The sequence below is a fragment of the Anser brachyrhynchus genome (assembly GCF_964034855.1).
Source record: "Anser brachyrhynchus genome assembly, chromosome: 4".
In the NCBI taxonomy this organism is placed as follows: Eukaryota; Metazoa; Chordata; class Aves; order Anseriformes; family Anatidae; genus Anser; species Anser brachyrhynchus.
The window spans coordinates 42,169,198-42,182,925 of NC_137698.1; the positions used below are offsets into that span (position 1 = coordinate 42,169,198).

A 13,728-nucleotide genomic window follows, 5' to 3' on the forward strand; every position below is an offset into this window, starting at 1 on the left:
AGGCAATTGACTTGATAAGTAACATTGACTGGTGAATTAACCTTGCAGAGGGCTTAGTTTGATCATGTGCCGAACAACCACATACTCAGTAACGCAAGAGAGACAAAATCCCAGAAAGGAAAGAAAAACCCTGAATCCGTATGTATTGTCTCAGTGAGAAACATTAAGTGGGATTCTGTCACGACACAACTTCAAAGGAACGAGCTACGTGTCTAAGAGATCCTCATGATGCATTCAGGGTTCCTGGATAACAGAAAGATTCGGAAGCATATTCTAGATAACCTAATGGAAAAAAGGTCACATGGACCTTGATTTATGAGATAGAATGTCTATCCCTTTGCCTACTAACTCCTATTTTTGGACTACTGACATAAAATTATAAATATAAATCATTTTAAAATACCTCAGTTAAGTATTTGTGTATCTTCAGTTTGGTCTCTTTCCTCCTCCTTCTTTATCCTGGATGAACAGTATTTAGCCGTATTCTGTGCAAAGAAAATGACAATTTCTACAAAACAAAACTTTGCAAAACCTTCTCAGTGAACCAATATATTTTCACAGAACAGATGGATTCAAAATGTAATTTTTTCACCAGTATGACTGTATCACAAAACATTCTCCCAACATAGATATTTGAGCTAGATCCATTTGGGCTAGCTCCAGCAACGGCATCAGTCTAACTATTCCAGTAAAACACTCCACTTAGCTGAGTACAAGTCAGAGACTTTCTTGATGTTCAAATATCCTGTCATTGAATTCCTGTTCTCTACTACTTTTATTCTCACATTCAAAGAAGTTTAAGTAATGAGTAGGTTAGGCTTTTTTTTTATCCCCCCCCATAACTGTGATGGCAAATTCAATCATACCATGAATTTTCAGGTGTTACATATTCTATATTTTAATTTCAGCTAATAAAAAATGAAAGCATTATTAGTACCAAATATTTTGGCTGACCCTAGAATACCATATTTCATTTTCCACTTTAAATGGCGGTATACACATTTTCATTAATTCCCGTCTTTGCTTCTTAGCATCCTAATTTCCTCATAGACTTCACTTTTTATATCTTTAAGAAGCCTTTGATCTGTTTTGCACCTTAAAATATTTAATCTTTTTTTGATTTTATATAATCATTTTTGGTGGGTTCTTTTGAAGTCTCCATTGTATTTATTGCTTTGCTATATCTCTTTATTTTTACTTTCAAAGAGCTTTCTTTGTTCAGAGACAGGCATTACTTTCCCAATGTTATTTTCCTGGCATGTTCATCTATAAGAGGTTTGCATTCTTTATTTTTTAATTTGAGGGGCTTTTAGGCTGTGCCAGCTCTTAATACTTACCTTCATTCTATGACATCCTTTATTGCTAAATACAATGAAAATGTGTCCTCTTGTATTTGGTGGCTGTACCACTGTTGCTTCTTGAGATCACTCCTACCTCAATAAAGGTTAAATAAAGAATAGCCTCTTCTCAGAACAGTGGAACAAGAACCACTTGAAATGTTAATAAAACATCTCTCTGCTTTGTTGTACTGTGCTATTGATGAGTTGATATACAGCTAGTTGAAGACTTTTATGTTTTGCCAATTTTTTCTGCCTCTTAAAATCCAACTCAGAACTATGCAAAGCACATCTGTTTTACTAATCTAAGGAAAAATACAGCACAGACTACTGATGGCAGCAAGTTGGCCATCTAACCGGTCTGCATACTACAAACTGCATACTCACACCAAAAACTCAGCGGTATGGTAGTTTTCTATCAGAATTTTTAACAATAAATGGTGATATGCAACCTTTCAAGAACAACATGATTTTCTGATTCACGTGGACTTTCTTCTATATCTTACATTTCTGATAATTACCAACATCTGTCTCTAGGAACTGATGTGGAAGGGTTTATTTGTTTCTGCTGCTGTTTGCAGTTTTCATAGTATGTCAAAAGCATCATCTAGTTTGAAACCAGGCAACACAAGCAAGTCAGATGCTGAGCCCAGAAGTTGTCTGTGCCTCAAAGTTCATTACGGAGCAGATCGTGGTCATTTGAAAGTATCCAAAAATGTAACTTCTAACATAGTGGTACATAGCGTCATTGACTCTATTAGATACATAGATTACATTCTTCTCTGACATGAAGATTTATCCAGAGGAAAAAATTCCCCAGCTGATTTACTCATAGAGCATTAAGGCCTGTTTTTATGAGCAGCTCAAAAGGGATTTAGGACAACACAGGTTCTATACTTATTCACAATTCATAATACACTAGAATTATTTTCATTCTCACTCAAGGTCCTCTAACAGAAGCAACCATATCAATCATCGGGATTTAATCATTGTGCATCTCCCAGTAGATGATCTGAGCTCCTGGAGTTAAGAGACTGGGAGAAAATTTCGGCTTTCGTGTTAAGGAAATTTAAGTTTTTTATCCCTTATGATTCTCAACAACAGCTAGAAAATAAAACTCCCAAGCATCATAAACAGAAATTAAAATAAAACCTAAAGTGAATGAATAGTTTTAAGATGTGTAGATTTTCAAGCCAATTGCACTTCTAGGAGACACTGAAGAAATGGTTTATGGCAATAAAATCTACTAGGACACAAAAAGATGCTCTTTTGTCTCACCTTTTGAAGTACTGCTGCAAGTCAAGGTTCACACATATTCCCTGTGCTTCTCACACAGTTCATACTGCAGGAGGAGTTTGCCTTCTGGCACCTCTCATCCATGATTCCCTGCTGGTCCATGGCACAACACAGACCCCTTTCTTTCCCAAGGCAAAACCAGAATTTGCAGGATTGTGCACTCTTGGGTTTTAGCCCCAGGAACTGAAATATTGTTTGTGCCATTTGGGGGGTGAAAAAGAAAGAAAAAAAAAAACATACACACAAAAAACACTGCAACCCCTCACTTCCCACTTATCCCCCCCAAAAAAAATTGAGTACTACTTTGGTTAAGTTCTTGGTATGCTTTTCAGGAGAGCAGATTCACATCCCCCTGCCCATCTTAGTTTTACCACTAAATAAATAAATAACATTATAACTCTGTGTCATGCTAAAAAATAAATGAAGTTGGTGCAGTTGCTTGGACAATACTTGTATGCATCTTCTTTCCATATAAAAAGGATCTTCATATTATGTATGTGTCAGCCAGCCAACCCTCATTTAAAACTTCAAGGTCTGTTACTATTTTAAAGACAAGATCTGTGAAATAAAGAATACTCTTGAAGTTGTGCTGAGCTTTGGGAACTGTGGGGAAAATATAAAGTTTCAAAGTTTAATTCTTTGTATGGCTGTATCTCAGCATTTTCTTAAGTAATATTAAGAAAGGTTAGCTACCATATTAGTGCTGATTTTTAGAAAAATGTCATCTTGGGGAAGGTGGATAGAGGGGAATAACATCAAGATGAAATTACCAACAAAGAAATCCTACTTTCACTGAAATAAGCCCCACAGATATTGTAATGTAATTTCTTGTTAATGAATGTATCGTTAGAATTTTTCGACAGAAGAAACCTCTGAATTTTAAACTCTCATAGATCTTTGTTTGATCTATGTATGACACAAACATTTTATATCAATTACACTATTTCATTTTCACAGTTGGGTGAAACAATGATAGATTCTGGGTTTATCTCCCAGTAACTCAGAAACAATGATTAAAATCATTAAAACTCTTTCCACAGCACAAAAACTTGACGATGCAATGTTACTTGCAGATCCATCAGGAAGAGGCCTTCGTTCAGCTCACTGATGCAGTGGGGGTTTTACTTGTACCTGGCTGCTGAGATCCAAGGTTTGAAGGAGTGAGAATTTACACAGTGACTTTCTAAACCATGGAATATTCTTTCCCTCCCTCCCTCCCTGCTCACATAACCAAGAGTTTGAAATTGAACTAACAGGGGTTCCTATTAGACCTCTTCTGTTGCTATTAGAGAGCAACCCACACTGCACAGCAGCTTCTAACCCTGTACACTAATTTCAGCATTAGCAAGTTGCTTACCTTCCGCAGACCTGAAGGTTACACAGGTTACTTACTAAGAGCCCAAGGGCTACCTCCAATCTGCATATAAACCATAGACTTTTAATATGAGTGCTCAGAACCATATTTGGTTGTACTTTATCCTTACACATTATGCAGATGGAACATAATTCATTGTAGTTCAAGTTCATTAGTGGCACCAACCAGCAGTTCTGCTGTTTTATCCCCATCCTTCAGTTACAGGAAGAGGGCTGCTGGAGCCCACATTATATGACTCAGCAGGTCTCTTTTGGCCCTTGGGCTGCACATTACATGCCCCTGCTCAACTGTTTGATTTGCTGAACAATCTCCGATTTCCAACTGGGGATGTAAACTGATAATGAGATTGCTTTTATGCTCTAAATCTCAGTGGCATTATCACAAAGGCTATTTTCTGGCTTTTACAGTTGCCTGAAAGGGAAAGGCAAATAAGCAGTAGAGGTGAAAACAGAATTGTTGTGTAAGTTACAAGGCAAACACAAGCTGCTGATTCAGGAGAAAGTGCAAACTAGTTCCAGGCAAGTAGCATTTTTGTTTTTTTCTTATATGCGTCACACTGAGTATTTGTTTAAAATCCTGTTCAGATAGACAGGCACAAAGGATGTTGCATTATATGTCCACCAGCATCTTGGGAACAACACATAAATGCTGTAAATGCCTTGCAAACATTAAAATAGCATAGTAGGACATATGATCATTTTGTATACAATCACAGTATGCCAAGAGATCTGCTCTACATCAGCAACAAAACTAATGATCTGTTAAATGCAATATTAAACAATCTAGCAGCACTTCTCTTTCCAGGTGTTATGACAGTCCATAATTACTTCTCTAATTCTCACTTAACATTCATGCTATTGCATAGTTTCTGGTTGTCAGGCATCGTGTAATTGTATTTTAAAATTCGCTAAAGAAATATAGTCTTGAGAAACCATAAGCAGCAGGGGCCAAATTTTAATAAGAATCTCTGTTAATGTCACTTCAACAACATGAGTCCCACTATTTAAATCACAGGGGGTCTTTAACACGCCTTCAGGGACACACAGTTAAAGCCAAGAAAAATGTCACAATTATCCACTGACTACAAAGAAAAAAAAGTAATGAAGTTGTTTAAGCATTGCTAGAAAATTATACTCTTAATTAGAGCATTTGAACATTTTTATACTTCTCACTTTGGTAGCGAGCGGTAATGACATATATATTTATATCAGGGGTAAACACACAAGACACTGACCTTTACTAAAATTAACTGGTAATGAGTCTGTTGCAACACCCCTGAACTCCAGAGACAAGTCTGTGCTGTCCTGCCAGGCTGGCCACACTGCGTGTCTCCTTGGTCCACTGCCACCTGCCCTGTCATATATCACACCTATGGTACACAGGGAGCCTGTCATAGAACCCTTCCCTAAACTATGTGCGCCCTTATCCAGTGATGGCCAGTAAAGCACTAGAAGAGATCTGTGCTTCTCTGCACACAAAGGTATGTAGGAACCAGGCAGGTGGAGTGATACACAGCCTAGTTAAGTGAACATGCTGGGAAATTCCAGGTGGCTTCAATGGGGACATTAAAAGGTACATGCCACAAACCCACACTCTTCTAGGTTTGTTCTTTTTCTGCTCTGTTAGAAGCCTATGCGATGACTGAGACAAAACTTAGCAAAAGGAAACTTGAGTCTTAAATCTCTCCTCTATGAAGGGTCTGTACAGTCAGTAGTGAACACCCTAACTTCTTTTACTGAAAAAACAAACCTCTGGCTTTTCACCTGCACAGAACACTGCACAGCTGTAGTAGCAGGGCATGAATTGCAGTGAACTATGCATTCCTACACAATGCCATTACCTACTCGAGTTCCACATTTATTTTAAAAGTCCTTGAACAATACTGTGAGGAAGGAGGAAAAAATAAAATAAAATAGTACTGTATTGAGAAAATGTCTCCAAAATTCTTCCAAAACACATAGCATATCAGAACACCAGCATGATGAAACTCTATGGTATTATACTGACCACTGCATGCTGCAGGTGAAGTATGCCATGTCAAGTATTAGAGAGCAAAGTGTACACAGCTGAGAGAAAATAAAGATTGGGCAGCAATCACCAATTACCTCCATGGGTCATATTTGCTTCATCCTTATCTAATTCCTGTGCAAGACCTTAACTGCTGTTTTGAAGTTTAACACGTCCTCTGATGAAGACTCTGTCTTTTCTTATGTTTTGACACCCATATGATTTCTATGGGTACCTCAATGTTTGCGCTTTTCACTTCCACTTCTGTTGTTCCAAGCTGGTTACCATCTTCAGCTTTATTAGTACCAGATGTACACAGTTGAGCTTGACCACCTAACTACAAATGCATGTAACTACTTTGTCAAGCTTTGACTGACAGTAACAAAGTCCATCTTGAGTTTCCAGAAGCCACTAATAAAAGCTGGAATGAGCCACCAAGCAAACATCCAGGAAAATAAACTGTATGAGAGCTCAGTGAGTGCACATACATTTTAGATTGATGAAGGGGTTTTTTCAAGGGTGATGTTGGTCCTGTGTCCATACTTGGTGTCCCATGACACTCGGGCCCTTCCCCTCTTGGTGGAAACAAGAAACATGGAGCAGCTGGCTCTTAAAGCATGCCCAGTGGATCTCAGGCAACCAGTGTGAAATTCGTGCTGAAAAACACAGCACAGATGCAGGTTTAGGAACGCAACAGATGAAATGAAATCTAACCTCACCCCCAGTTAGTAAAGAAAATGCATTGAGTGAGCTCAGCTTCCCCCACTCACAGAGAAGGAATGAAATGACTTGACAAAACCATATTGAAGGGGGAGAAGAAATGGGAAGGTAAACAGAATAAAATATTGTTTCTCATTTTTAATAATAGTTCCAAAAATAACAAAACTAACAATCATATCACAAAACAGAGAACAGTATGTAGCTCACTAAGGAGAAATACAGTCACCATGCAAATCCATGAAAGATTTTGTAAGGAACTTATTCCCATTTTGGTTTCTTTCTTCTGAGAAGGGGGCTACCGGCTAGAACACAGTTAAGAGAGTGAAAAGACTAAAGAGTCTTAGACCGCTGAGGTTATACACGATTTGAGGATGTACTGACCTAATCCCTGGCCAAGTTGAAAAATCCTCTATTTTTTTATTTTATTTCTTTTATCCCACAGCACATAAGGCAACTGTGGGCCAGGTTTGGAAGAGGGTAACCATTTTTTTTTAAAATATATTTTGTACTGATAGAGCGAGAAGGACAATGACTTGGCATTTATTTGAATTCCTTACATCACAGATCAAATCCACAAATATCATTCACAAATGTCATTCTACCAAAGGCAAGACTGCTGAGCAGAAAATATCTCACTATCTGATTACAGTACTACTTGTTTAATTAATGTAATGGAGAGACAGGACAGTATCAGACTAAATAAACAAGCTGCTAATCTTAATGGGATTGTGTTTTGAAAGTGAAATGAACTTCTGATCTATTGATGACTTTCATTATTCTAAGAATAATGACGGCATACTCAGAAATACTTGTGTGCGCAATTTTGTTTTGCTTTCTTTATATAATTTTCCTTACAAGCCCTTCAAAGTTGTTATTTATGTATTTATATGGTGCTTACCTTTGTGGAAGAGAGTAACTTATATCCTAAGGCTGCATGCTATCAGAATAGATCTCAACTGCATACATCACACAGAAGACTACAGCATCTTCTTCAACTTTGTGCAACACATATTTACTCAGGTGGAATTTAATTAAACTGAACAAATTAAATTTTGACTACTGACTCATTTCAAAGCACTGGAGCAGAGAAGTAGACAGTGACACTGGAACAATTTGCAACCATCTAGGACATCACTATTTCTCATCAGCCCTTTATTAGCCATTAATAATTTTGTGAATTTAAATTTGATTTGTACAGTGTAACAAGTAAGTTGAGAAGAAGAGAGACCTATTAAGGCATGCATTTCAAGAGGTCTCTCAAAATGTGGAAACACCAAACTACACACTTTTTGACAAGTATAAGGAACTGTTTTATTGGCTAAAACATATATTTCATTTTCTTTGATTTATTAGCCTTTCCTTCACCTACTGAACATAACCTGCTGACCCTCTTTCTATATCCACATTATACAAACTGAGGCTAGAGCACTTTGTACACGCATTTATGTTCTTATCAAATTATAATTACAGGAATTGCAGAAACGAAATTAGTATTCAAATATTCCTTTGCCTCTTTTGACTTTGTATTTATGTCTTTGTTTGACTGTCTTTACCAGTCAGATGCAACTCAAATTGAAATAGTCACTGAGCAGTTGTAAAAGGTCAGTACAAAGGCCATGTGCTTAACTGCTCCATATGCTCAGTCTGGTGTAACCCATGTCAGCTTCAGTACCTAAGCAAAATTTCCCAATCAATTGATTTGCTTCATTCTTGTACAGGGCCACCTCACAACCTGTGGCATGAACAACTGATAAATGATTTTATGATTCTAACCTGTGATAAAAAGCCTCCAGTGAGGAAGGTCCTCCAGCCTCCATGAGTACTTCATTCCAGTGCTTAATTCTTCTTACATTAGAAAAGCTTTCTACTTAAACTAGTCTCCTTTGATGCAGTATAAGGTCATCACTGGACATAACTCATTCCCTTAGATCTTGAAACAATCCTTTGTATATTTGAAAATTGTTCCTGGGTCTCTTTTTTACAGTCCTTTAGATAAATCAACCCCAGTTCTCAGAGAGCACCATCTTTTGCATGGCGCTCTCAAGCCCTCTGAACCTTCCCCTGATTCTCACAAAATAACCCGTCCTCGTATTCCTCTGGAGCTGGGTGGCTCTGCACAGGATTGGAGGTTGGGCTCTGATCCTTGGTAGGGTTTCTAGACACCTTCAAAATGCAATCACTGCATTAACTCCTTAGTAACTGAAGTGTAGCAGTAGGTAAAATATTCCACATTTTCCGAGACAAACGGAGTGCACAAAATAACCCTGATATGGTATGTCCCCATAAGTTTCATCATTGAACAACATTAAAAAAAATAGAAAATGTTTCTAAAATAAGCATTTGGAAAGCAGAAGGAAAACATAAATCACTGTGATTGCTAAAACAAGTGAACAATAATGGATGAAACTCAAAATGAACATCAAATAGCACAGAATATTTCAACAGAGTAAACTGGTGCTCAGTAAATGTTCACAACATGTGAATAGCTGAGGATGATTTTTCTTTTACTGAAAAAAAACACTGTATAGAAATGAATGCAGGAAGAAAAAGCAGTAAGAAAATTTACAATCAAAGCCAGAACAGAAGAAAAGACTAAGATTCAGCCCTATCAATAATACAGGAAAAAGGATATGTTCTTGTCTACTTTTAAAGATGAGGAACATTTAAATGACAAGGCAGATAATACACAATGATTTCCAACATGATTTTTTTCTTACACACTAACAGAGCTATCTTCAGTGTGGTTTTACAATTTTATGTGCAAAAACACAGAAGTCATCCATACAGATATATGAGAAAAGCACAGAGCTCCTGTTTTACATGGTGGAGGTCTGTGGAAAACCTCTACATGTAGTGCTATAATTCAGGAAGCCCAGAAATACTCATTACATGAAGAAAAGCCCAGGGCTAACCACAAAAACTGTAAACCAGGTTATTTAATTTCAATCACAATTTATCTGTGCAGAAAAAGCCAAATGAGGACAGACTTGAAGAGCACAGCCTTTTGTATAAGTTTCCATGTACCTTGACAACAGGAAGCTAATAGAGCTATCTCTCTGTTTTGCATGAATAATACTTGTTACGTAGTTAGTTCGATTAGATTTATGAATTGTTCATGAGCTAAGTCTCATCGTCATTAATACGTGTGCTAAGCGTAAGCTTTCCTGGAACAGTTTAGACAACTAATTTGCAGGCTATTTTTTTGTGAATTGTTTGGTTTATGTGTTCTCAGATTTGGATAGTGGGTGGTTGCTAATTCAGGCTGCACTGTTTCAATTTTCATATTGGCTGACAACCTTCTTGCAAATAATAATAAATCCTCCACAGCCCCCCACCGCATGTCCAGGAGGAATTCTTAGATGCATAATTGATCCATCTCAAATAATTAAAACATCTAAGACTTGTGAACATTTGTACAATTAACCAGAAGATGCTAGAAGGCTCATGACTGATGCTTAGTAGCTCACTATGGAGCACAGCTATTCAAAATTTGACACCTGTCCTCAGAAACAGACTTGCATTTATGAATCTGATCTGAAACATTTGTTTATTTTTGAACCAGCTGTGGACACTATCTTGGAAACTATTTTTACTACTACATCGAAGTGCACAAAATAGACAGTGCAGATGCTACGGGCATAATATTTGGCTAGGATAAGTCAACAGATTTTATACAAAGCTGTACTCCCCTTGACAACTGCTGAGATTTGGACAAAGATGGTGAACAGACAGTTAATAGATCTTTTGAAGCTATTGAGAAGTTAATTAGGCAGGGTCTCCATCTTTTTACTTTCTATATTAATGACATAAAGCAACATAAAAGAAGTGTTCCAACTTTTTAAAATTATGAGTAAATGGGAAAGGGGCAAAATAATACCTGTGAATAGATACAGAAGGAGTTAATACAATAGGCTACTTGGCTTGAATAGACACAGCCCAGTGAATACTTTGGGAATAAAGGAAAAATATGGAATTATTTACAAATAAAGGAGTGCATTAATGCAATCAATGAGCATAGATGAGCTCTGAGAATTAAAACATTGGCAAATGTTAATCATTAAAGACAACTGCAAGGGTTATGAAAATACAAGCTGTGCAAAAACTAGGAAGCTAACAATTAAGCCCCTTCCTAGATTCTAGAAATGTAACATCACCTGTGTGCTCTCTCAGAAATCTATAATGTATTCAGCAGTGAAAAGCATACTTATGTAATGCTAAATAATGTGCAAACAGTACAATTGAGCATTTACATGGCAGTTCACAACTTTTTTCCTCTGAAATGCTTAAAAATTAAAGTCCTATTCTGAGAAACACTTTATACAGCTTGAAACCAGGTCTATTCACAGCACAGTTAATTGGGCTACTCAGAATAAATGATGTCTGGTTGTAAATACTTGCATGATCATCCCTAAAAGAGACAATATGACAGGTTTGGATCTAAATGTTAACTGTTACCTAATCAAACACTCAAAAATTATCATAATAAGTCATTCAAGCAAAGTAAAGCATGACTAGGTGAAATTACTTAAGATAAGTTATGTTGCACATATAAAAATAAAATATTAATTTAACCCATTCAGCATGGTACAGGTGGCAGAGTATAAAAATTAACAATCAAGGCAGTCATTTAGGATTCAAAACTAAATGAACTTTAAGGCAATGGACTTTATTCTGATAATGCTTGTATCATAATATTTGGACTGTGCAAGGTGCCTAACAATTTTCCCACCAAAGCCCTCTGTCTACCATTCAGCACCAAAAAAAAAATGTATTGTGTTTTTATATTTCCAATAACGTCTCCAGTTGTAATTTTTAAGAAAAGAGTGAAGGCTTGGCTGTCTGCCTGCTTGGACTTTCCACAGTTCAGATTAGGAACGCATTATACAGTTTAATGTCCTTGGAAGAGAAACAGGTTTGTTAAAGTCTCTTTCAAGGTGATACAGTTTAGAAGTTAATCAGTTATTTCCCCAAGTTTATACATCATAAAAGACATTAAAAAAGCAGTGATGGGTAACATTTTCACTACTATACTCACTGACAAATTCACATTTATGTATATCTTTTCAAAATCTATCATCTGTGTAGGGTTTTTTGTTAGCTTTTTTTTTTTTGAAGGCAGAAATAATTTTTTCAGTAGATTATTTGTGAACAATTTAAAGAGATACAGCAAACCTACTATTTTCCACATGGTATTGGATGCAACACTTACCATTGTTATAGCCTTCAAAGATTAGCAAGAAAATAATTTATCCACTTCTTTTTTCAAATTATATTTATTTTTTCCCTGTTCATAGACCTCATGTGTAGTTATTTTCCTTGCCTTCCCCAATGTGTGGCAGGTTCCTTTTGTAGCCTGTATGTACTTCACTACAACAGTAGGTTAAAAAAAGCAGGAAAGTGAGGAAGATGTAACTATAATCCCACAAAAAATAGTCTGACAAGACCCCTTAGTAGGTAGAATGCTTCTAAATCATTTCTAAGAATGACTAAATTTCAAGTTCATGGTGTTCTCAGTGCCTGTAAAAGCTACAACTTTGGCAGCCTGCAAAACTGAAAGTTTTTTTCACTAATTCTGCAGAACAAGCATGGCTGTAGTACAAGATTTCCCCCATATTACACCCAAACCACTTCCAACAGATCACTTCTGCAGGGGTTAAACAGTAGTCAATTCTTACGGCATCATTCTCCTAGGATGCCACCGTTAGCTGGAGTGGTAACTAATACACTCTTGGCTATCTACAGATTCATCATATTGGTCTTGAGAGACAGAGCATATGTTTCAACATCTTCAGGAGATGGAAAAATGGTTAAAGTTGTTGTAGAGATTATTTCAGCATGAGACACATCTACTTCAGATCTTATTTCTCTAACTCTTTTGGAGGCCCAATGGAAAAATCACCTGCTGAAGAGGAAAATTGATTGTTTTGAATTTACTACGCTCAGCAGCTATTCCCAGCTGCTGAGCACTCCAGTTGATGAAGCTCGCATGCAAGAGGTAGGAATACATTGGCAGTTCCTCATCAGTTGGCAGCAAAACTTCCACCATTCCACATCTATATCTTGGAGGTGAGAGTGTCACTGACACAGACCCCCCTAACTGAAAGATATTAGCATATAAATGATCAGTAAAAGTCTCTGTTTTGCCAATGCTTTCTTACTGCTGCTGTCAACCACCACAAGGATTGTAAGCTTCTTTTGTCTATATATTTTATTGATGGATAAGATAACCACAACATATACACTTTCATCGTTCAATAGGATCAATACTCCTTTAATGTTGCTTTAACACTGATTTAAAGTTGTTTTATCTTTAGAGTTTCTAGTGGGAAAAAGATTATCTAACCAGTTATAGATTGAGTCCTTCACATAACACAGCTGCGATTTTCCCAGGAGTAAATCCAGAGCAGAAAATCTGGCTAAATTTTTTCTTGACCAAGTATTGCATGATCTCACTAAAGTATCAGGTTAAGCCTATAAAATACAGAATAACATGTACATTAAAAAGAAACTGCTACACATTGATTTAATTGACATCTCAGTCAGTTACTCTTTCTGTGACCCTGGACAATTAATTTACTTTCTGTTTTACTTCATTTCTCTATTGTTAAATGAGTTCTTAACAAACATTCAGTTATTGGTTATTGTAGGTCTTTGTGAGAAGAGGACTGGAAACTGGTTTATGTTCATCAAATGAATTAAATAGGTCTGCTTTTTTATACATTTAAATGCCTAATAATTCCCTGTGCTCTTCAGAAAGAGTCAAGGGGAAAAAATGTCTTCTGATGTTCAGTCTTTTCAAAAGTATGTTCAGCAGTGTCCATCAAATATTTAATTGAATAAACCATTAATCAGGAAAATTAGTAGGAATAAACAAATTCTTCTTCCAGTAGAAACATTCCAATGGGTATTTTGCCATTTTTTATGAATTTATCCACCCCTCTAATTAAAATGCCTCTCTAAGTCTCGTCCTTTATGTTTCCAGCCTCAGAAACT

General features: G+C 36.6%; 1 long non-coding RNA gene across 1 annotated transcript in view; it reads right to left on the reverse strand.

Annotated features, from left to right (window-relative positions):
* Positions 1–202: 202 nt before the first annotated feature.
* The window catches only part of LOC308194082, a 66,133-nt gene continuing 52,607 nt past the window's right edge, over positions 203–13,728 (reverse strand). The window contains exon 9 of the long non-coding RNA XR_013950243.1: positions 203–485. This is a non-coding gene — a long non-coding RNA (uncharacterized lncRNA). The remainder of the gene's footprint in view (positions 486–13,728) is intronic.